The following is a 24,614-nucleotide window of genomic DNA, read 5'->3' as shown; positions in this document are numbered from 1 at the left end:
GATATGATGTCTTTCTGTAGCCCATAGAAGTATGCAGTTTTAAACTCATTGGAATTTGAGTCAAAAGATACATCAAAGCGAGAAAATGCTCTTTTTAAGTCTTGTAAAAATTGGCGAGGGGATGTATTAGGTCCAGCAGTAATTGTGTAAGCCACTTTCTTTGCCTCCTGCAATGACTGAAAAGGAGAAAAATGACGCCTAATTTCTTTTTCAAACTCCAACCATGTCATATTCTGCTGTTCATTTAATCCCCTTATGATGCTGGCCGTCGGAGCATCTAAAGTTAAATGAAAATACTGCCTGTACTGTTCCTTAGGTATCTGGAGTGCTTTAAAAATGTCATGCACCGCTTCTAAGTGATCCTCAATGCAGCATTCACCTCCCTTTTTAAATGGTTTGATCAGGGCTTTAATGGATTTCATTATTTTTATGGGGCGACTTGTTGCAATGCATGGAATTGCACTATTTTGTGATTCAATCCTGTTTTCAGGTGTATGAGATTGGTGGCTGCCCCCAATGGGAGTATCAAATCCCCCAAGGGCGCTGCAACCAAGTTCAGTCACCGGCCAAGTCACTGGAGCACTAGCTCTTTGAGCAGAGCTAGAATTCACCTCCACTCCATTGAATGTGGTACCCTGCCACCTCTCCTGGGACATGGGAATGCACATTTGCTGTTCTAAGTCCTTACACTTTTTAAGGAGTCTGTTGGCTTCATCTTGCAAATAGTTGTTTTCACCATTCATCTTATTAATCACCTCCTGCATGTCGCACATTTGCATTTGGCATTCATTGAACTCTTTATTTCTCTTGTCTCTTTCTTGAATCATTTTAATCATTTCTTGTTCTGCACTCTGGAGATCACCTTCTTTTTCACAATGTTCTTTTTGTAAAATCTGCATCTCTGAAACAACCTCATCTTTATCCCGTCTAATGTGATCCACTAAGGCTTTTAAGTGTGCCAATTCTTGCTCACTATCTTAAAATTGTTTCTTGCTTTTGGATAACTGAGTATCAAAGTCTCTGCATTTTAATTGCATGTCTTTTTGGCATACATCCAATTCTGCTCTCAACATTTCCTGATTTTTACTTGCCCCATCTAATTCAGTCTTTAACCTGTTAATTAGCTGAGTATCATTCTCTTGCATTCGCAGGGACTTGTTTAAAATAAACCATATTTTGCCGCATAGCCGTATCAAACAGTCTTTCTCTGCACTTTTATCGGCTGCATTCAATAATCTTGTAAGGCAGTCCTGAATTATGCTGCCTTCTGCAAAAATATTGTCTAGTTTTTCTTTCTGCACCTCACCCTGAATGCGGTTACTCCATTCTAACGTGCTATTCGACGACCAATTCCCATGTGCAAACAACTTTGCCTCGAAATATTGCACTAGATCTGAGAATGTGGTTTCCCTTTGTGACATTCTGAAATTCGTTTTTAGTGGCACACTGCTATTATAAAATGGGTTCCCTTTAATGTGCAAATGGCAGTGTGAGACACGCTTGCCACGCCCAGTAGGTACTCTATGATCACTTTCCCGGCCTGCAACGCACCATAAATATGTAGGGTATTTTGTGGAGATTTGGGGCCTGACTGTATTTTATTACCGCCGAAAAAAATAACTTAGCAACAATCACTCCTTGTATTCAGATTGGGCCATGTACAACAATAATACAGTGGACATGCATTATTTCAGCACCCAGACATGCATATTTGGTATGCGTGGTTGGTATGCGTGGTTGGTGGTATTTTGGTGAGCATAATTCCCTTGTTTTATTTGTGGCCCCAATGTCCAGAATCCCTTATCTTTGCTTAGATTTTTCGTGTTATCACTAGAGAGACCTCAGACCTACATTTCAGGAATACCACATTTTCAGTGTTAGTGTTAGTGTGCCACCATGGGCGATCTCACTGACTTATTTACGACAGAGAGCTATATGTGGTAATTTTGTGGTAATTTCCACTACCTTATATACGGTAGGGAACTATGTCCAGAGAGTCCCTCTTCCCGTTGGCTCATGTACCTCCAACGAGCTATGCTACAAACAGCACTCACAACTGTCCATACTGAATATGATCATGCACACATCTGTCTTAAAATGACAATTGCACTGTTTAAAAATCTACCCACATCATCAGCACTGTATTGGTAAATATAAAACACACCACCCGTCTGCTTTTAAATATTTTTCTGTATTTTAAAAGTTGTATTTAAACACGATCTCACTCTTTACAGAAATAAATAAAATAGCACAGTAATAGCATTGTCTGTGATACACTGAAAAGAGAGTGGCGGAGAAAAGAACTCAATTGGCAACATTAACATGTGATTAAGGCACAGGAATCTCCTTTCCTACACTGACTGAATATTCTCGTACACACTCAGCTCCCACACTTATGTAATTACCTTATCTGTTCAGCCCGAGTTTTCTTCAGCTGTTCTCTTTCTGAATGTGGCTCCCTTGAAGATTAACCCCAGTGAAAACGAGCGCCTTTCGTTCTCAAACCGGGGTCATTGCCTGGAACTCTCAGCTTTTTCAGCAGAAATGCTCCAACCAGGAAAAAAACAGGTCCTTCTCCCAGCTCTCCAAATCTCCACTGTCCTCCCTCTCTCTTCAAACTCCCCCCAGCAAAACCCTAATCACTGCCTCTAGCATGATACTTGCTATGACGCTGCTCCAATCAGAATCAATCATGCCATCTCCTCCCTCTCTACACAATGGCTCATTTTTATAGTAATACTTTGTAACCAACTGATTTCCTGTTCTTTCGAGCCCTTTTGCTTCCTGTAGTTATGTGGACAGAGCAGCAGAGAAAACGAAAAAAAAATGAATGTGCGTTTAAAAGTTCACTTTCAGAGTAGGCCTATTTCTGCAGGGGAGACACATTTTTATTAGTGGGTTATGTTAAATTCAGTTTTATTAGTCAGGTTATTTATGAGTAATGTTAGTTATTAATTTTCAAATGTGTCTCTTGCACCATAGGCATTTCAGGTGAAAAATAGTGTGCATTTTTGAATGTGCACGTGTGCTTTTAACTGTAAAAATAGATTTGCATCTTATATGTTAAAATCGTTTTTGACTGAATAGCCTGTCTTTCCTTGTTAATCTGGTAACACATATAGCAATGCACCGCACCCTTGTGGTGGTGCTGCATAAACAAAATTGCTACCTGTGCAGTAGTGCTGTACTCTGTGCTGTAACACGCCAAATATCCTTACAGGCCTCTGATCTTTATCGCGCCCACCATCCCTTAGAATGGGGACACATGATGATTGCTAAAAAGTGCTCCTAAGGGTGGCAGCAGGATCAAGAGGCGGACAGTGCAGTTTAAGGTGGAAAGGTAGACTGGAAAGCCCATTCTAAGCGGACCAGATAGGCTGTGAAATCCCACACCCAATAACGGAAATAGACAAAGTAAATGGTAAAGCCCACTTTATGAACAATCCACATAAAGCAGGTGCAGCAAATAAGCACACGAGTCTCAACAATGCGCTCAGAGAGTTTAATATGGAGCAATGACTTAAAAATGAAAACATGTTAGTGATGACATCATATTACAGTCTTAGTTATAAAAACCTACAGGCTTAGGAGATTTGTATACATATATAATATGGTGTGTATTTAAAGGCTCTAAACAGAAGTCCCTTTCTCATAAATAGCAATATTTTAAAGAATGAAACAAAAACGGCCTGGCCTTTGTTTTTGTTTTTAAGTCAAATTAAAGAGCCACGTGGAAAGGGGCCTACCTGTCATTACCAAAGGACAAGCAGCATTTTAATTTACAAAAGGAGGAAACTGAAGTCCTGTCACATGGAAAACATGATTTTTAAACATTGAAAACAAAAACGGCCTATACATGTGTGTGCAAATAAAAATGGTTTGAAAAAAGTAAACGTGAAAATAAATGTCACTGCTCACAGAAAAATGTGAGGAAAACAAAACATGATGTGTGGGTTAACAAAGAGCAATGTATATTATGTTTCACCCACAAAACTCCAGTGACATCTGAAGAGCCACTTTGTCGTCATGAAAAAAATGTCAGCCCAAGGCAGACCCTTTTGCTGGCTGTGGGCAAAAATGTACTGTTCTCCAGGCATGCTGGCACTGAAAGCAAAAGTTACCCTTGGCTGGAGCATGACTTATATGTGTCACTTCAAAGAGCAAGCTTCCAACACAAGGAGATTGAAAAACAAACTGCGGGCACAGGCTGACCCAGTGAAAACAAAGGGCCGGAAGCAGGAGCAGGACCATTTGTCCCACATGAAGATTCACAATTGATTTAAAAGGACTATTATCATTTAGGCCTTTTTCTCAGCCATCATCAGGCGGATGTATTATATCTATGTACTATTTTTAATGTAATTTCCAGGCGATTTTGAGGATATAACATGTATCTTCCTGTGACTCTGGGAACCGTAAGGGCCAGGTAAACTAGGTTTCTGGCTGATCTAAACGTGTTCCAAATGTGAGAGTTGGTCCGCAGGTGGAAATTGGAATTAGGGATATGCTTAATAACTTACATATTCATAACTGTTGTACTTTTTATGGAAGCAGCAGAAAAGCACCACATGGCCGTGCTATAAGATACGGATTTCGTTGTCAGCTTATCTAATTCCCCATGATCACCAGAAACAGAAAATATGTTTAGTCTGGCTGTTGCTAGTAAAATTATGAAGTTGGGATACATAACTAGTTTTTGCCAAAGCGTTGAACGGAGAACAAAGGACGATGATGAATCGGAATTGCCATATGTTGCTTCAAACCCCTAAACCCATCCTGCCTTGGAGGCTGGGTTGGGGAAGCTAGAGAAGGGTAACTGTCCAATCCTAGTGACAGCTATTATTGCAGGGTACTTCCCCAAGATTGCAAAATTGGTGGTGTCGTCGCTGCTATATAAGGGGGACTGCACTAGGACAGACGGACAGAAAAAGGAGAAAGACAGGAGGACAGAGTGAAGAGACAGACCATCAGGAAGGCTGCTGAAACTTACCATCTGACAGTTGTAAGGAGACACCAGAGGAGACTGCTGAGAGTGCATCTGGGTGGAGTTATCTATCTCTAGGAAGGAGTGAATGCTGATTGGGTCCTATGGTGGAGAGCGGGAGGCCATCGTTGACAGTGGAGTGATCAGCCCCCTGCCCTAACTTTCCAAAGTGTTCTGAGATGCAGCTGGCTTTCCTGAACCTTAAACAGAGGCTTGCTATTGAAGGTATAACACTTACACGTGTCCCAAGAGAAATGCAAAATAAGATAACACGCCCCATCAGGGAATGTGACGAAGAGATAAGTTGCAAGGATAACAAATTTTATATAACATAAAGTATGCCAGCAAAGAATTCTGCTGCCCGAGAGTGGTCTGACAGAAATTACATGGGCAGCACATTATAAGAAACAATTTTGTCATGAACAGTGGCATCATATACAATAAGAAATCACAGTGCGGATTGGAGGGGCCGTATGGCACAGCTTGCTCTATAGGGGATGCCAGGCTGCAATTGGCCGCTGCTTACCAGTCGGTCGGGTGGCACATGAGTCAGCTGGGTTTATCTCCGCGGTGAAGGTCAGGACAAATGTGATACATGCCTGACTGTCTAAGCCCAACAACAGCAACTGATATTACAAAAATAATGGCAACCATAAAATCCTTGCATGAATGGGGGGTACTTAGAGAAAATGGGGTAATATATTGGCATTCTGACCTCTACATTCAGGGTTTCATTGACACTGGGGCCCCACTCCAAGGTGTCTCCCCCTGGGGGGTGGATCTACTGTTTACTTTCCCTGGTGCCTCATGATATGATCAGACATGTGTTGTTTTGGGGAGAATATACTGCTACATGGAATTAAGTCTGTGGTGGGCGTTCTGGAATGGTCAGTGCAAGGGGGTCAGATGTTTATCGACATGAAAGAGATTGGGAGGTCGGGATTGGTGGGCGCAGGCCTGGTGGGGTGGAGGATGAGAGGGCTGTTTAGTGGAGATGAATGGGCACTTGTGCTGGGGCCAGCTTCGTTCTCACGCTCTGCAGAGAGCACATTCTGTGGAAATGATACTAAACATTCACAACAATAAATGACTGGACTTCGGTGAGAATAAAGCTTGCATGGAGCTTGCAAGGGGTGGCGAAGTCTTGGGCTCTCTGTGCGAGGTGCCAGGGATGGAGAGCTGTGTTTGGCAGAGGAATGATTTTTGGGCCTAGTAAAAAGATGGCGTCTGGCCTAATGCAAAATGGTGTCTCCGGGCAGGGACATATGCTATGTTATTCGTGTAATTAGGTATGTCATTTAGTGCGGATGAAGGCCGTGGGGGTAGGAGCGTCATACCCCTTGACTCGCACGTGGTTTAGTTACCGAGGGGGTGTGGGTTAGGATCATCTCCTCCCCAACACTATTTAAGTAGAACTGAGCCCTGCAAAACCAAAAGGTGGGGTAGTCTGCTTGCTTTGAATCCTTTCCCTTTATAGTAGGCGGCGGGGAGCAAATGTGGTTAGATCCTTGGCCTATGTAACCAAAAATATTAATTTAATTCATTCCCCATTTGGCAGAACACTACAGGGGGAATTATGTTAAAATTCGAAATTAACAAAGCTTACTTTCATAAGCACGTGAGTGGAGCAGGAAATATCACCCCGTGTCGAGATTGAATACACAATAAACCGTTGCAATAAAATATAGTTTTTAGCCTTTTCATTGGGTACAACTATCTGATGGCTCCACCGTAGAGCACCCCTAAATTGATCAAGGTAAAAAAGACAGCGTGTCTGCAATACGTAATTGGCTGGTGCAACATGTACTGGGCGTCATAACATTGAGAGTTTTGATTGGTTGGCATCTATCTTACCACCCTTGAGCATTTGACAGGTTATCAACACATGAGCAAAAAAGGGAGTAGGGGTAGAGAAACCCAGGAACTGCTTTCTTCCAATTAAATAAAATACCATCCCCTATTTCCAAGGCCATGAGCCAGGGCTTTCAGCGTTGTACTTGCCATTGTATTGTGCCTCTGTTCTGGGAATTTGTGGGGAGTGAATGTAGGTGCCTATCTGTGTCTGGAGCTAATGACTATACAGTGTCATCCAGTTGTAGGTCATGTGTTTGAAGACAATATTTTGAATTAATTTACACTGCTTTTACTGTGATTTTAGCTAATATTAATGCAAGTGTTATTACCCTTTCTGGGCACTGGAGACCTAGTCGATCCGTTCCTTATACAGTTTTGAGCTTTTGATTAATCAGCACCTGGCATTCAAAGGCTATTTGCTCTTCACTTAATCTAAGATAAATATGTCTTACGCTCTGGGAATAATGATCTCCTGTTCTCTTCGGAGTCATACAAACCCTCCCGCATTTCTCAGTAACCTTGCTAGTGGCTGTCCTGCACAAATCTGTTTTTCAGTGAATTCAGCAAGTCGAACCTCCCCACAGCCTCAAGGCGTCCCATTCATCACAATGTGGTTTTGCCATCCATTTTTATAAAAGATGGCCACTCATTACTGGTGCGTTTCTACGTTAGCAAGCCATATGCGTATATCGTTCTTGTTGCATCTCAGTGTGTATATTACTTATGATGTATTCTTCATGTCTTTAGGGTGCAAGCATCATGCTTTGTGTCTAAATACACATTTGACCTAATGTTTGTGTTTCTTCATGCTCAGTGCATATTTGCTTCATGTATATTGTTTGCATGTGTGTCAGTTAACAGTGAGTTCGCTTATCCTCACCATGTTTAGTTACATCAGGTTAATTTCTTCTTGTATTTGTCTAGGATAAGGGTGACATGGTCGCTTTAATGCATAGCATTTTTCTTCTGTGCGATATAGGGGCCGACAGAGGGGTTTCCCATGTCCTTGTATTTCTCCCCAGCCATGCCCCAAGACTCCACTGTTATGTTGTCAAGGGAGGACTGGTATCATTTAGCATTGGGGATGAGGGGAGTTTCTTTTTCTGGCCCATAGTGCAATGGCCCCAAATTCCAGAATAATTCATCTGAATACCAACCTCACCCCACCCACACATTCCCAGGTATATATAGTAGACATGATTCACATGACTTTCCTTTTGTGCAACATATTTTGCAGTTATGTTTGTGGTTTCTAAGAGACCATGACCCCTAGAACATCTCTCTCCTACCAAACATAGTAAATTATTATTTCACCAGGATAATATAATTGGTTAAATGGGAAATCTGGGATTTGTGCCTGGTTTTCAATGTGTTACAGTTTGTAATTTGACGGCAGGCTAAATCTCCTCCCATCCCATTCCGTCTTTAGTTGTAGAACAATGCAAAGAGGCCGGTGAAGCTAAAGAAGTCATTGGTAGAGCAGAGCCACTGATGAACCAGGGGGCCTGGGTTTGCTTTTATCGTGGAGCTGGCAAAGCAAAATACCCAGTTAACAACACTAAGCCCATACCTGAACCCTGCATACCCACCCCCCCCAACGCTTGTATCCTGCCCCCTCACCAGTATGCTTAACATAAGTTGTCAAAATTAGAATTATTTAGAAAGTAACACTGTAACCCACATGGGTGGAGCTTATTCTACAGATAGTTAAGAAAAATAAGGCACAGTGATGAAAATCATTTGCTCAGGATCACACCATGTATGTGGAAGGAGGGGATTCCGCCCCCTGACCTCCTGGTTACAAAGTTTCCACTTCAGAAAGATGGGGAGACGTCATATTACTGTCTCCTATCCCATCTTCAATATTAGACACACGAACAAATGTGTTCTGCAAAAGTATTATTCAAGAGCTAAATGAGTATATTGTTCAGTAAATCTGGTTTTGAAAGCACCATTGTATCTATGAGGGGGACACCTATTAATCACCTGTACTATGAGGCTAATACATCTGTGAAACAAACTAAGATTATACATATAATGAAAGCATACTATAATGTTGTTAGACCGCACAATTGTCTGTATTTTCAAAGCACCAAGTCACATAATAAAGCACCCTGAAAAAATATAAATGACGTAGTAATTAAAACACAGGTGCATAAAGCAAGTTCCATCACTTAGTCATTAAAAAAGGGGTGTCAAGCAAGCCCCACAATCGGGTGCCGTGGCAAGGAGGTCAGACATAGATATGATTTCATATGATATGAAATGGCATTTATATCGCGCCTGTACACAAGTGTTTCTAAGTACCACAAGAAAAGGGAGGGAAGACAGAGGGAAGACAAGACAAAGGATCCTACTAGGCCTTGTGCCATTTGGATCGTGCAAGTGTGGCAAGGGAATGGAGAGGGGTAAGTGCAAGGGAGAGGGGAAAGAGAAAATGCAAACAGGGCAGCTGGCTCTGAGTAAGTGCAGCCAGGGCAGCGCGGTTCTAGGTAAGTGCTAGGAGGCAGGTGGTTGTAGGGGATTACAGCTTACAACCCCTAAGTGTGTGCAATGTCAAGAGGCAGTGCAAGGAAGACTGATCAAGGAGGAGCCTGGTACCCAGTGAGACTCTGAGGGTACTCTGAGGGTACCAGGCAACCAGTCGGCGCAGCAGACAGGTAAGTTAGCATGGAAGTGAGAGAGAGAAGGCAGAGGCCAAAAAGAAGGTCTTGAGCTGCTTCCGGAACTTCAGGTGTTCCGGCTCAAGTCTAAGAGGGGCAGGGAAGCCGGTCCAGAGGGAGGCACCTGCAGAGGAGAGAGATCTGCCCCTCACTCTCTGTCTAGAGAAGCTTCTGACCCTCAGACAGTTGGAGGTAGCTGAGAGAAGGGCTCAAGAAGGAAGCTATTTCTGCAGAAAGAGTTGGATGTAGTGTGGCTCCCGGCCCCAGGAAGCCTTATGGACGATGCAGAGGGTCTTGAACTTGACCCTTGCTGCCCCCGAGAACAGTGGAGAGATTGCAGAGATCTCAGCAACAGTCACTCATCCTGCTAAGCTACCATTCCAGATGTGTACCTCTGACTCATTTATCCAGTTTGTGTTACCCATCATCCTCTGGGTTGAAGATGTTTCCTTACACCACATTCTCATTTTCCCCTGTTTCTTAAGAGTAATTTTTGGACCTCTGTTCCAAGTCATTGACCTTGCACAAACCGCCTTCGCTTGCTCACATTTCTCAGTCGCCAGTTCCTTGCCACTCAAGCCCTTTAATTGCCCATCACACCAAGCAGATCCATTGTCCCTCACCACCTTCCGTTGCCCTGGCTTGTAGTTAGACAGTCGACCACCTTGATTTGCCAGTCTGCCTCTGCCAGACACAACGAGAAGCCGTGTCTGCCTCTTTATAGGTCACATCCACGGGTGCTATTCGGGGGATATTAAACTATTTTTGTATGAAGACACTAGTGATGAAGAAATTCACCAGGACATAGGGGTAGCATTCGTACAGAATCACACCAAGGACAAACTCTAATAAGATATGGACCCTTAATGCCTCGGCAAATGGCAGTCGTGTTCGTGCTGCTGAGGATTGTCACAGACCCATGGTGTGTGGGGAGCAGTGGTGCAAACACTGCCCTCCAGGGTCACAGAATATGTTATTTAAATGTCTACACTGCCACTGGGAGGTATGAACATGCCCCTGCAGCCTGGACTCCCCTCCCTCTCCCTCACTGGGGAGGGCCATGTGTGGGGGTCACCCAGGCACGGTTCCAGCATTGCTGCAATCAAGACAAAGGCCTCGTCCCATTTACACAGAATCATTGAAACCAAGTAGGCTTTGCAGCACTCGGTCCCTAGATTCTGGAGGATTTTATCTTTTTCCATTTTTCTTTTTACATTTTGGAGCTCTGGCCGATGGGGCAACAGCCCAGCCAGCCTGGGGGCATTTGCCCTTTTGTCCCCCCCCCCCCCACCGTGCCAGTCCAGCCCTGCTTGCTTTCTTGTATATAGGAGATGCAATGATCCAGAAACAGGCACGTCCTTTAGGGGTCACCAGAGGTCGCAACTGCGACCTCTGAGGTCTCCCTTGCGACCTCGAAAAAAAAGAAAACCAAAAGAAACGTTTTTATTCTTTTTTTTTTTTTTAGATGCAAGCTCCTGGGCTGTGGCCAGCACCATGCGGCTCTTTACTTCTGGAGAGGCTGGCTTTCTTGTTCAGGCCCCTTAAAAAAAGAAGAAAAATAAGAACAGGAGAGCCACAAGTCTAACACTTTCAGCACTGACCCTAAATAAGAAAGAATGGGAAACCAAATAATGTGTCTTCTTTCTGGAATTCTATGCAATAATTGCTAGACTCATTAAAGGCTTATTTCAGGCACACTCCAGGGGGTGAGTCACTGATTTAGTCTGTTCTTAAACACCTCAACTCAGCCTTTCATCCTTCTGAGGTCGATAAATGAGTACCAACACAGGTTGGGTGATATTGGGTGTATATTTCTTCTATGTAAAGCGCTTAAGCGTAAGTGCTGTATAATAACACATCCTTATCATTTGGTCATGGACGTCTGCTTGCATTCACAGTAATTTGGTAATATGAGCCTGTACACACTGATTTTAATTATACATATGGCGATCCATTCCTGTATGAAATGTACATCACATTATAGTGATATCGTAACCATATTTTTCGTAGTGTACTATGCTATGTGATGCCACTACCTGTTTTGTAAACGGGTGAAAGGTCGTGTTCCATCGCTTCTCGCGATATCACTTCGTGGTGGGGTCTAATGTCATCACTTCGCGTGATGTCATCAGGGGTCAAGGGTCGTGTGATGTCACTTCTGCTACCCCTGGCATGTTGCTGAAATGACGTCCCTGTGACCAGAAAGGGGAACTTTTTGTTGTGAATTCTTTGACATGCATTTTGCGGCCATGAGCTTTCCAAGGGACGCTGTGTCCTGCCTCCTTGGGGGGGTGGGAGGGGGGAGAGGGGACGCCTGTTTGTGGTGCCCTCCTCCCACGCTGTCAGAGGGATCAGAAATCGGTCTCTCTCTGCTGCACACGTTCTTGCTGTCTGGCAGTCTGTCACCGGCCCACGTGCTGTCAGCGTGACATGCTGCTGCAGGGAGGGGCCCTCTCTCCACCCCCTGCACCACTGAGTCAGAGAGACAATGCTGGGGGGAGGGAGGGCAGCACGTACAGAAAATACAACTGTAGACGGGAAACTCTCAAGAGTGGGGTACATCTCACCCCGGCGTTGCAGGTGACAGGCACGTAAGCCACAATGCAATCCATTCTATTCCCCCCTGTTGAACTCTGTCTATCCCCCCAGGTGAACTCTGTCTATTCCCCCCCCCCCAGGTGAACTATGTCTATCCCCCCAGGTGAACTCTGTCTATTCCCCCAGTGAACTCTGTCTATTCCCCCCACAGGTGAACTCTGTCTATTCCACCCCAGGTGAACTATGTCTAACCCCCCAAAATGAACTCTTTCTATCCCCCCCAGGTGAACTCTGTCTATCCCCCACACGTGAACTCTGTCTATCCCCCCAGGTGAAATCTGTCTACCCCCCAAAATGAACTCTTTCTATCCCCCCCAGGTGAACTCTGTCTATCCTTCCCCAGGTGAACTCTATCTATCCCCCCCAGGTGAACTCTGTCAATTCCCCCCCCCTCAGGTGAACTCTGTTTATCCCCCCCAGGTGAACTCTGTCTACCCCCCCAAAATGAACTATGTGTATCCTCCAGGTGAACTCTGTCTACCCCCCCAGGTGAACTGTGTCTATCCCCCCCCAGCTGAAATCTGTCAATGTCCCCCCCTCAGGTGAACTCTGTTTATCCCCCCAGGTGAACTCTGTCTATCCCCACTGGGGGAACTCTCTCTATCCCCCCAAGGTGAAATCTCTCTACCCCCCCCCCCCCCAGGTGAACTCTGTCTAGTCCCCCTGCCTCCAGGTTAACTCTGTCTATTCCCCCCAGGTAAACTCTGTCTACCCTCCCAAGGTAAACTCTGTCTAACCCCTCCCCCAGGTGAACTCAGTCTATCCTCCCCAGATGAACTCTGTCTATACCCCCAGGTGAACTATGTCTATTCCACCCCAGGTGAACTCTGTCTACCCCCCACCAGGTGAACTCTGTCTACCCCCCACCAGGTTAACGCAGTCTATCCCCCAGGTGAACTCTGTCTATTCCACCCCAGGTGAACTCTGTCTACTCCCCCGCCCCCAGGTGAACTCTGTCTATTCCCTGCCCCAGGTGAACTCTGTCTATTCCCCCCGCCCCTAGGTGAACTCTGTCTATCCCCCCAGGTGAACGCTGTCTATCCCCCAGGTGAACGCTGTCTATCCCCCCCAGGTGAATGCTGTCTATTCCACCCCAGGTGAACTCTGTCTACTTCCCCCGCCCCCAGGTGAACTCTGTCTACCCCCCCAGGTCAACTTTGTCTATTCCACCCCAGGTGAACTCTGTCTATTCCCCCCACCCCCAGGTAAACTCTGAATATTCCACCCCAGGTGAACTCTGTCTATTCCACCCCAGGTGTACTCTGTCTATTCCACCCCAGAAGAAATCTGTTTATTAACCCCCCCAGGTGAACTCTGTCTATTCCCCCCACCCCCAGGTGAACTCTGTCTATTTCACCCCCCAGGTGAACTCTATTACACCCCAGAAGAACTATGTTTATTAACCCCCCCAGGTGAACTCTGTCTACCCCCCCCCCAGGTGAACTGTGTCTATCCCCCCCCAGCTGAAATCTGTCAATGTCCCCCCCTCAGGTGAACTCTGTTTATCCCCCCAGGTGAACTCTGTCTATCCCCCCGGGGGAACTCTCTCTATCCCCCCAAGGTGAACTCTCTCTATCCGCCCAGGTGAACTCTGTCTAGTCCCCCTGCCTCCAGGTGAACTCTGTCTAGTCCCCCTGCCTCCAGGTTAACTCTGTCTATTCCCCCCAGGTAAACTATGTCTACCCTCCCAAGGTAAACTCTGTCTACCCCCTCCCCCAGGTGAACTCAGTCTATCCTCCCCAGATGAACTCTGTCTATACCCCCAGGTGAACTATGTCTATTCCACCCCAGGTGAACTCTGCCTATCCCCCCCAGGTGAACTCTGTCTACCCCCCACCAGGTGAACTCTGTCTATTCCCCCCGCCCCTAGGTGAACTCTGTCTATCCCCCCAGGTGAACGCTGTCTATCCCCCAGGTGAACGCTGTCTATCCCCCCCAGGTGAATGCTGTCTATTCCACCCCAGGTGAACTCTGTCTACTTCCCCCGCCCCCAGGTGAACTCTGTCTACCCCCCCCAGGTCAACTTTGTCTATTCCACCCCAGGTGAACTCTGTCTATTCCCCCCACCCCCAGGTAAACTCTGAATATTCCACCCCAGGTGAACTCTGTCTATTCCACCCCAGGTGTACTCTGTCTATTCCACCCCAGAAGAAATCTGTTTATTAACCCCCCCAGGTGAACTCTGTCTATTCCCCCCACCCCCAGGTGAACTCTGTCTATTTCACCCCCCAGGTGAACTCTATTACACCCCAGAAGAACTATGTTTATTAACCCCCCCAGGTGAACTCTGTCTACCCCCCCCCCCCCCAGGTGAACTGTGTCTATCCCCCCCCAGCTGAAATCTGTCAATGTCCCCCCCTCAGGTGAACTCTGTTTATCCCCCCAGGTGAACTCTGTCTATCCCCCCGGGGGAACTCTCTCTATCCCCCCAAGGTGAACTCTCTCTATCCCCCCCAGGTGAACTCTGTCTAGTCCCCCTGCCTCCAGGTGAACTCTGTCTAGTCCCCCTGCCTCCAGGTTAACTCTGTCTATTCCCCCCAGGTAAACTATGTCTACCCTCCCAAGGTAAACTCTGTCTACCCCCTCCCCCAGGTGAACTCAGTCTATCCTCCCCAGATGAACTCTGTCTATACCCCCAGGTGAACTATGTCTATTCCACCCCAGGTGAACTCTGCCTATCCCCCCCAGGTGAACTCTGTCTACCCCCCACCAGGTGAACTCTGTCTACCCCCCACCAGGTTAACGCAGTCTATCCCCCAGGTGAACTCTGTCTACCCCCCCAGGTGAACTGTGTCTATCCCCCCCAGCTGAAATCTGTCAATGTCCCCCCCTCAGGTGAACTCTGTTTATCCCCCCAGGTGAACTCTGTCTATCCCCCCCGGGGGAACTCTCTCTATCCCCCCAAGGTGAACTCTCTCTATCCCCCCCAGGTGAACTCTGTCTAGTCCCCCTGCCTCCAGGTGAACTCTGTCTAGTCCCCCTGCCTCCAGGTTAACTCTGTCTATTCCCCCCAGGTAAACTCTGTCTACCCTCCCAAGGTAAACTCTGTCTACCCCCTCCCCCAGGTGAACTCAGTCTATCCTCCCCAGATGAACTCTGTCTATACCCCCAGGTGCACTATGTCTATTCCACCCCAGGTGAACTTTGTCTATCCCCCCCAGGTTAACTCTGTCTACCCCCCACCAGGTGAACTCTGTCTACCCCCCACCAGGTTAACGCAGTCTATCCCCCAGGTGAACTCTGTCTATTCCACCCCAGGTGAACTCTGTCTACTCCCCCGCCCCCAGGTGAACTCTGTCTATTCCCTGCCCCAGGTGAACTCTGTCTATTCCCCCTGCCCCTAGGTGAACTCTGTCTATCCCCCCAGGTGAACGCTGTCTATCCCCCAGGTGAACGCTGTCTATCCCCCCCAGGTGAATGCTGTCTACCCCCCCAAGGTGAACTCTGTCTATCGCCCCCAGGTGAACTCTGTCTACCCCCAGGTGAACTCTGTCTATTCTCCACAGGTGAACTCTGTCTATTCCACCCCAGGTGAACTCTGTCTACTTCCCCCGCCCCCAGGTGAACTCTGTCTACCCCCCCCCCAGGTCAACTTTGTCTATTCCACCCCAGGTGAACTCTGTCTATTCCCCCCACCCCCAGGTAAACTCTGAATATTCCACCCCAGGTGAACTCTGTCTATTCCACCCCAGGTGAACTCTGTCTATTCCACCCCAGAAGAAATCTGTTTATTAACCCCCCTAGATGAACTCTGTCTATTCCACCCACCCCCAGGTGAACTCTGTCTATTTCACCCCCCCAGGTGAACTCTATTACACCCCAGAAGAACTATGTTTATTAACCCCCCCCCCCAGATGAACTCTGTATATTCCCCCCACCGCCAGGTGAACACTGTCTATTCCCCCCCAGGTGAACTCTGTCTATTCCCCCCCCGAGGTGAACTCTGTCTATTCCCCCCCCCAGTGAACTCTGTCTATTCCCTCCACAGGTGAACTCTGTCTATCCCCCACAGGTGAACTCTGTTTATTCCACCCCAGGTGAACCCTGTCTATTCCCCCCCCCCCAGGTGAACTCTGTCTATTCCCCCCCAGGTGAACTCTGTCTATTCCACCCCAGGTGAACTCTGTCTATTCCCCCCTCAGGTGAACTCTGTCTATCCCCCCCAGGTGAACTCTGTCTACCCCCCGGTGAACTCTGTCTATCCCCCCAGGTGAACTATGTTTATCCCCCCAGGTGAACTCTGTCTATCCCCCCAGGTGAACTCTGTCTATTCCACCCCAGGTGAACTCTGTCTATTCCCCCCCCCCAGGTGAACTCTGTTTATTAACCCCCCACCCCCGCAGATGAACTCTGTCTATTCCACCCCAGGTGAACTCTGTCTATTCCCCCCCCCCAGGTGAACTCTGTTTATTAACCCCCCCAGATGAACTCTGTCTATTCCCTCCACCCCCAGGTGAACTCTGTCTATTCCACCCCAGGTGAACTCTGTCTATCCCCCCCCCCCGTGAACTCTGTCTATCCCCCCCCCCAGGTGAACTCTGTTTATCCCCTCCCCAGGTGAACATTGTCTATTCCACCCCAGGTGAACTCTGTCTATTCCCCCCCCCCTCCAGGTGAACTCTGCCTGGCGAGAACATGGGTTAAGCATTTGAAAATGTCGGGCCGTAACTTGGCGGCGGGTCATTATCCCAAGTGATAATGACCTCTGCTGCGGTCTATAAGGAATGCAGTGCTAATAGAAATGCAGGCTTTGTAGTGTACATGATGAAGTAAACATTGTACTTTAATAGTGAGTAAAGTAAAGAGACAGGCAAACGAGTTTCTATTTTGTTGTATTTGCATAAGGTTGTCTTCATAGGTTAAGAATTGTGTTTCGCTGCAGCAGTTCTCACATAAGCCTTCACTGGGTCTGGTATAAAAGTGACGGCTTTCTCTGTTAGCCATGGTCCAGCTGCTCCATTAGCCATGCTTTCGCTCTCTCTTTGTTGCGTTCAAGAGGTTGTTGCAGCAGCAAACTCCAGAATCATTGGCAGAGAGAAGAAGTGTATTGTTGAAACCCATCCTGCCTGGATGTAGCATTGTTGTTTGCCTGTTTGCTTTTGAACGCAGCGGGTTCCGAATGCAGTCATTACCAGTGGGTATTGACTGCGCTCTGAACATTCCGATGTCTGGCGCATCCCCAGCAGCTACAGAAACAGATAAACTGAGCAGGCAGTGGGGGGCAGCCGAAGCTGTGAGACAGCATCCAAGTTGAGGGCCGGCTCCTCAGATCGGGCGATGCATGCTGGGAAAGAGGCCAGTTTGGAATTCCCTTCTAAAGTCATGAACCTTCACGGCCTTTAAAGGAAATGGCGTTCATTTTGAGCTTAGTGGGCTGAGGTCATGAAGTGCAAGTGGGCCAACCTCTGGGATGATCTGGGGTTCCCGGAAGTGTACCCCATGTTCTGTGTACTGCCTGCCACAATGCCAACCATGTGAGCAGATACAGCCATGCAAGACAGCACCCCACTCCACCTGCATGATCCATGCAAGACAGCACACCGCCTGCATGTCCCATGCAAGACAGCACTCTGCCTGAATGATCCATGCAAGACAGCACTCCACTCCACCTGTATGATCCATGCAAGAAAGCACACCGCCTGCATGTTCCATGCAAGACAGCACTCTGCCTGAATGATCCATGCGAGACAGCATTCCACTCCACCTGCATGAACCATGCAAGACAGCACACCGCCTGCATGTTCCATGCAAGACAGCACACCGCCAGCATGATCCATGCAAGACAGCACACCGCCTGCATGATCCATCCAAGACAGCATTCCGCCTGCATGATCCATGCAAGACAGCACAGCATCTGCATGATCCATGCGAGACAGCATTCCACTCCACCTGCATGTTCCATGCAAGACAGCACTCTGCCTGAATGATCCATGCAAGACAGCACTCCGCCTGCATGATCCATGCAAGACAGCACACCGCCTGCATGATCCATGCAAGACAGCACAGCGCCTGCATGATCCATGCAAGACAGCATTCCGCCTGCATGATCCATGCAAGACAGCACACCGCCTGCATGATCCATGCAAGACAGCACAGCACCTGCATGATCCATGCAAGACAGCATTCCGCCTGCATGATCCATGCAGGACAGCACAGCACCTGCATGATCCATGCAAGACAGCACAGCGCCTGCATGATCCATGCAAGACAGCACAGCGCCTGCATGATCCATGCAAGAGAGCACACTGCCTGCATGATCCATGCAAGACAGCACTCCGCCTGCATGATCCATGCAAGACAGCACAGCACCTGCATGATCCATGCAAGAAAGCACAGCACCTGCATGATCCATGCAAGACAGAATTCCGCCTGCATGATCCATGCAAGACAGCACAGCACCTGCATGATCCATGCAAGAAAGCACACCGCCTGCATGATCCATGCAAGACAGCACACCGCCTGCATGATCCATGCAAGACAGCACCGCACCTGCATGATCCATGCAAGACAGCATTCCGCCTGCATGATCCATGCAAGACAGCACAGCACCTGCATGATCCATGCAAGACAGCACAGTGCCTGCATGATCCATGCAAGACAGCACAGCACCTGCATGATCCATGCAAGACAGCACACCGCCTGCATGATCCATGCAAGACAGCACTCGCCTGCATGATCCATGCAAGACAGCACAGCACCTGCATGATCCATGCAAGAAAGCACAGCACCTGCATGATCCATGCAGGACAGCATTCCGCCTGCATGATCCATGCAAGACAGCACAGCGCCTGCATGATCCATGCAAGAAAGCACACCGCCTGCATGATCCATGCAAGACAGCACACCGCCTGCATGATCCATGCAAGACAGCACAGCACCTGCATGATCCATCCAAGACAGCACTCCGCCCGCATGATCCATGCAAGACAGCACAGCGCCTGCATGATCCATGCAAGAAAGCACACCGCCTGCATGATCCATGCAAGACAGCACACCACCTGCATGATCCATGCAAGACAGCACAGCACCTGCATGATCCATCCAAGACAGCATTCCACCTGCATGATCCATGCAAGACAGCACCGCACCTGCCTGATCCATGCAAGCCAGCACTCCACTCCACCTGCATGACTCATGCAAGACAGCACACCGCCTGCATGATCCATGCAAGCCAGCACAGCACCTGCATGCCACCGACGAGGCCCACGCAGGGCAAAGCACTTCTCAAATCCTTGGACTGCTCTGAAAGTTGGCTGCCCTCAGGTGAAAAACCATGTTTCTAAAGGCCAGGAACTTTACCCAAGCTCACCTCTCCATTGACCAACAGCAACTAAGGCTGGAGACAGAACATTCCTGCCCGCCGCTTCTTGCACCAGCCCCCGCTGGCGTCCAGGCGGACCACCCGTCACCAGGCCCCCTCTCCTCTCCCATGCACCAGGATGTTGGAATCAGCAGCGGATCAAAGCTCCTCTCTCTGGGTAAGGAGCGGGTCATGCAGGCTCTCTGTGTGCATTGGGGAAAGTGTATTTGCGACAGTAGCCATTACTCTGCCCTGCAGCTATGCCCCCCCACGCACGATCTTCTGAGACGGATGCCTGTGTGCCTCTCACCCACAAGACTTCCACCCGTCCAACAGTCAGAAATCCGGAACTGGGATGAGGGTTTAGCTTCCACTCATCCATCTATCCGAGAAAGTCTTGCCTCCCGAGCCTCCCACGAGAGGTGACAGTGGAGGGGTGACCTGTCATTACAAGCAGTGAGGGCAGAAGGACTGGTGACACGGGTGGGAAGAGAGAGTGGGGGCAGTGGGCACCCATGTCACACAGGAAAGAGAGGAAGATGACAGGGGGCAGGGCAGAAGGTCTGGTGACACGGGTGGGAGGCGAGGCTGGGGCGCTGTGGCACCTGTCTCACTGGAGAAGGGGCAGAGGGAGAAGGACTGATGACACAGGTGGGAGGAGAGAGTGGGGGCAGTGGGCACCCATGTCACACAGGAAAGAGGGGAAGATGACAGGGGGCAGGGCAGAAGGTCTGGTGACACGGGTGGGAGGCGAGGCTGGGGCGCAGTGGCACCTGTCTCACTGGAGAAGGGGCAGAGGGAGAAGGACTGATGACACAAGTGGGAGGAGAGAGTGGGGGCAGTGGGCACCCATGTCACACAGGAAAGAGGGGAAGATGACAGGGGGCAGGGCAGAAGGTCTGGTGACACGGGTGGGAGGCGAGGCTGGGGCGCTGTGGCACCTGTCTCACTGGAGAAGGGGCAGAGGGAGAAGGACTGATGACACAGGTGGGAGGAGAGAGTGGGGGCAGTGGGCACCCATGTCACACAGGAAAGAGGGGAAGATGACAGGGGGCAGGGCAGAAGGTCTGGTGACACGGGTGGGAGGCGAGGCTGGGGCGCTGTGGCACCTGTCTCACTGGAGAAGGGGCAGAGGGAGAAGGACTGATGACACAGGTGGGAGGAGAGACTGGGGGCAGTGGGCACCCATGTCACACAGGAAAGAGGGGACGATGACAGGGGGCAGGGCAGAAGGTCTGGTGACACGGGTGGGAGGCGAGGCTGGGGCACAGTGGCACCTGTCTCACTGGAGAAGGGGCAGAGGGAGAAGGACTGATGACACAGGTGGGAGGAGAGAGTGGGGGCAGTGGGCACCCATGTCACACAGGAAAGAGGGGAAGATGACAGGGGGCAGGGCAGAAGGTCTGGTGACACGGGTGGGAGGCGAGGCTGGGGCGCTGTGGCACCTGTCTCACTGGAGAAGGGGCAGAGGGAGTAGGACTGATGACACAGGTGGGAGGAGAGAGTGGGGGCAGTGGGCACCCATGTCACACAGGAAAGAGGGGAAGATGACAGGGGGCAGGGCAGAAGGTCTGGTGACACGAGTGGGAGGCGAGGCTGGGGCGCTGTGGCACCTGTCTCACTGGAGAAGGGGCAGAGGGAGAAGGACTGATGACACAGGTGGGAGGAGAGAGTGGGGGCAGTGGGCACCCATGTCACACAGGAAAGAGGGGAAGATGACAGGGGGCAGGGCAGAAGGTCTGGTGACACGGGTGGGAGGCGAGGCTGGGGCGCTGTGGCACCTGTCTCACTGGAGAAGGGGCAGAGGGAGAAGGACTGATGACACAGGTGGGAGGAGAGAGTGGGGGCAGTGGGCACCCATGTCTCACAGGAAAGAGGGGAAGATGACAGGGGACAGGGCAGAAGGTCTGGTGACACAGGTGGGAGGCGAGGCTGGGGCGCTGTGGCACCTGTCTCACTGGAGAAGGGGCAGAGGGAGAAGGACTGATGACACAGGTGGGAGGAGAGAGTGGGGGCAGTGGGCACCTGTTAGGGAGAATTCTCCGAAATGTGCTAATTCTCTCTACCTTAGAGACCCCGGGCATCATCTTTTACATTGTGGCACACAGCACCTTGAGTGCAGTGGCATCTGGAAGTCTCTTAGATTTCCCAAGTTCTAACTACCTTCTCTTGGATTATCTACTGTGTCAAAGAGCAGTGAAGTGAAATTGACTTTACTTACAATAACTGTCTAGACCCAGCCCACACTATCTTACAATAGGGTGCCGGAGGGGTTACCTAGTGTCCCCTTTGTCTAACTTCTCATGTAACATTGTTATGTTTCACTTTCCTCACTGAATGGCTGGAGGCAGTGGTTTACCTTTTACTACCATTATGGAGTTTTACGTTTGCAGCCACGGTAAAACACCCATGGGTGCCATTTCTGTCAAAATGGCCCGTCTTCTTTTTTCGCCATTTCTTTGTGGAAAGGTCCTTCTTGAGATTTACTCTGCGTGCCAAATCAGGTTTGGTCCCTTTGTTCATTTTGTCTTTGGCAGGATTCACAAGTGAAGTCCGCCTCTGGCTCCAGGGTGTCTGGGGTAGTCAGGAAGTGAGGGAGGGAGGTCCCCTGTGCTTAGTCTCCTAGGAGACCCAAACGTACTCTGTGATGATTGGTTGACTGTCCGGCAAGGACAGCCACCCAGCTGCGTGACTGTCAGATAGACTGGAATGAATGGGAGAGAACTGAATAAAATGCAAGTCTTTTGGCTTGGAAGGCAGAGTCGACCACTGGACGAAGGAACCAAAGAAGAACATGAAGAGGACACCTGCTGCAACTCCTGGACCGTTCGTTTGTCCGGTGAAGCCCTGCTGCAGTGCTGAAACGCCAGGTTTGCATAGACAAAGAGGCCCCTGCAAGAACGACTTCTCCCCTTGAGTGGGTGGGACCAATCAACTCCAAAGTAAGCGTCCTGGACATCCTTCTCAGAGCTGGTTGAATTTCCACAGAGTTGCTGCTGGAAACCGTAGAGCCAGGGAGAGGAACACCAGTTTGTGTGTGTTGCTTTTAAGATGGCCAAGAGCTCCAGGAAGAGCCTCTGGACTCCCAGGAAGCAGGACTGACCGAGCCTGAGCCCCCTCAACAGAGTGTGGGATCCCAGAAGCAAGGGAAGTCCATCTCAACAGCCAGGAACTGCAGTGGTGCTATTTGCGGTAGACACGAGGAACCAAAAAACTGAAGAGCCACTGAAAGTGAAGTTTACCGGTTGCAAGTTTTGACCATCCCAATAGGTATTTACTGATTCTGAACTTAAGAGTGTATAGTTTTTTAAGTATATTGGTGTGGTATTTTGCAGTGCTCCCTTCTGAAGAAGGCTTATACAAACTGACTGGTAAATAAATTAATAATTGTTTTACCAAGAAACCCTGTGTGTAAGTGTTTGCTTGAATACTTATCACTGTGAACCTTTGTGTAACTGCCCTACAGCTCACATTGACCCCTCTTGGGATAAGCCTGGCTACTCGTCCACACTACCAACCTGTGTAGTACAGACTTATACCAGAGGTTGTGTTGCTATTGCCAGGAGATCAGGGTTGTGTTTTAGTGCACCCTAAGGGTACTGCGTACAATGCTGCCTAACAGCACCCAGGTCACACGGAAAAGAGGGGAAGATGACAGGGGGCTGGGCAGAAGGGCTGGACACTCTTGTGGCCTAGTCACGCTTCCATTCCATAAAAACACAGACGATTTGTTACGTCCAAACTCTTTATTTCTCATTCAGATACTAACTTGTCCCTCCCCTCATCCCTCCCCTTCCTCTCCTCCCATGTCTCCCATTTCGCATTTCAGTCGCTTCGTCCTTAAAGGGTCCACGTCCATTTTCCCTCGTAACATCCCTGTTACTTATTAGGGAAGTTTGTGGTCTACAGCTGCTCGATAAGGCGGGGGGATCCTCTGTATGGTTCACTGTGGGTGGCCTGGTTACTCACATGTCTCCCCTTCTGATGCTCATGGCAGATGGTTCTCGATCGACTCTCCTTGGGTTTCTACTTCTTGTTCTTCTTCGATCAGGGGTGTGTCCTCTTTGGAGTCCTCTTGGGAACATCTTGCGGAAAAAGGAGGCATTTCCGGTGATTTCTCCGTCTTCTCCATTGGCCCTTTGATGCTGGTAACCAGCAGCGGCTCAGGGCCATATCTTGCGTCCGTTTTCCTTTGTTGCTTATGCCTGATGAGTACGACTTCTCCTAGCGGTAGCTGTGATTATACCGCCTTCCTTTTCTGGTCCATCCACTGTTTGGCTTTCTTCTTTTTCTTGGCTTCTCATTCCGGATTTCTGCATCTTCTGCCAGGGTGTAGTCTTCGAGCTGTGGTAGCCGAGTCCTTGGCATGTACTTGATCATGAGTTTGGATGGTGTCCTTCCAGTTGTTTTGTGCAGCGTGTTCCAGTAGCTCCTCAGCATTTGAGAGATAGCTTGGGGCATTGGCAACAAGTCTGCGACTGCTTTGTGATGTATCCTTTTAATGGTGGCCATAAATCGTTCCACCATACCATTGGCTTGCGGCCACAGTGATGCAATTCTTTGGTGGTGGAACCCTAGGTGCGTTGCAAACTTTTGAAAGTCTTGGCTCTGGAATGGTGGTCCGTTGTCTGTTTTTACTGTGTTAGGGACCCCTCATTCACTAAACAGTTCATCTATTACCCCCACCACTTAGTGGAACGCTGTGGACTGGACATGCTTTACCAGGGGAAAGCGTGAATATTCATCAATGGCCACCAGTAGATGACCCCCTTCTACTAGAGGTCCATATAAATCCAGTGCTACCCTTTGCTAGGGTCCTTCAGGTAAGGGCACTGTCTGTTGCGGTTACTTGGCACGGGGTACAGTGCCTCAAGTTGTCCTCGACTATAGTGTCCATATACAGGAACCACACTTGGTTTTGTAGTATTTTTTTTGTGTTGGCGATCCCGCTGTGGCCTTCGTGTGCGATGACTATGAGGGCTTTCCTTAGGCTTTTGGGGGCAACCAGGCGATTTCCTCGCAGGAGTGTCCCCTTGTTGGTTGTGGCGAGTTCCTTGTGGATCTTAGACATTCTATGCAGGTCCCTCCTGTGCACCTCCCCCGTCGTAAAGTGTTCCGTGGCCAGGTGGTGCCACCTTGTGGCCTTAGGCAGCTGGATTGCTGCTTGGATGGTGGGGTCTGTATTGCTTCTGTCGGCGAAGAGGCTATTTGTTAT

This window comes from Ambystoma mexicanum, chromosome 1q, assembly GCF_040938575.1.
Source record: "Ambystoma mexicanum isolate Mex_15411 chromosome 1q, UKY_AmexF1_1, whole genome shotgun sequence".
Lineage (NCBI taxonomy): Eukaryota > Metazoa > Chordata > Amphibia > Caudata > Ambystomatidae > Ambystoma > Ambystoma mexicanum.
This window is presented reverse-complemented; position numbering follows the sequence as displayed.